Below are 1,084 nucleotides of genomic sequence, written 5' to 3' on the forward strand. Positions count from 1 at the left end.
TTTCGGGCTAGGCTACGCGGATACTCGAAGAGGATAAATGAAGCTACTGTGGCCAATGAAGCGGCACAGAAACTGTTAGAGTACTTCGGTTCAGCCATCCCTTAAAACACTCCTGAAGCCCCCAACATGTAGTATTGTACCTGGGGGCGAGAGTGCTCACTGGTTTAGGGAGTTACTTTACTGACCGGAAGGTCCTTGGTTCGAATCCAACCCTGTCTAGGTTTTGGAAACCTGGCAATATTCCAGCCTCCGTGCTTCCTTCTGGTGGTGTGGCAGTTGGGCACCGAAAAGATGCTACAGCTGATCGATTGTATCAGGATTAAGTATGCAGGTTCTTGATATAACGGCCAATAAAGTGAGGACTGAACTGAATACTCTTTCCCTCTATGAATGGGCTAAACCATGGTTGTACGGCAGCAAAACTTCGGTGTTGAATACCGATGTTATGGTGTCGATGGGAACGAATCGGCTGAGCCGAATAGGTTGCACCCGCGATTGTTGAAGATACTGCTAGATGTTGTCGTGCAGCCCCTAACTCAGCCGTCCAAATAATCTTTGGAAGAAGGCACTTTGCCCAAGGATTGAAAGAGGGCCGCCGTTGTCCTTATCATCAAGAGTGGTGATCCTTACAGGGAAACGAAGCCACTGCCCAGTAGGTCCAACGAGCCTATTAGGTAGCGTAGTGGAAAGAATTCCCTGTAGCAGCATAAGTCGATATCTTCTGGGTGTCCCGCGACACTCACTTGATTCGTTCGACTGGTCCTCGGAAACCTCTTGTCAGTGAAACAATCAGGGACCAAAATGGCTCCCTGATATGCAGCAAAGCAGAACGTTTGGATCGCTGGGCACAGTACTTCGAACAGCAATTCAGCTGGCCACCTGCTACCCCCAATCCAGAAACCCGGCCTTCAACAGAAAGGTGGACCGTAAATATGGAGCCGCCTTCAATCTCAGAAGTGTCCGAATGCATTTCTCTGCTCAAGCGTCATCGTGCTGCTGATCCTGACGACCTTCCACCTGCTCTTTTCAAGGATGGCGGTGGATTCCTCAGCCAGTGCCTGTCTAGCCTATTTGGGTTTACCTG

This window comes from Opisthorchis viverrini, assembly GCF_000715545.1.
Source record: "Opisthorchis viverrini unplaced genomic scaffold opera_v5_107, whole genome shotgun sequence".
In the NCBI taxonomy this organism is placed as follows: Eukaryota; Metazoa; Platyhelminthes; class Trematoda; order Opisthorchiida; family Opisthorchiidae; genus Opisthorchis; species Opisthorchis viverrini.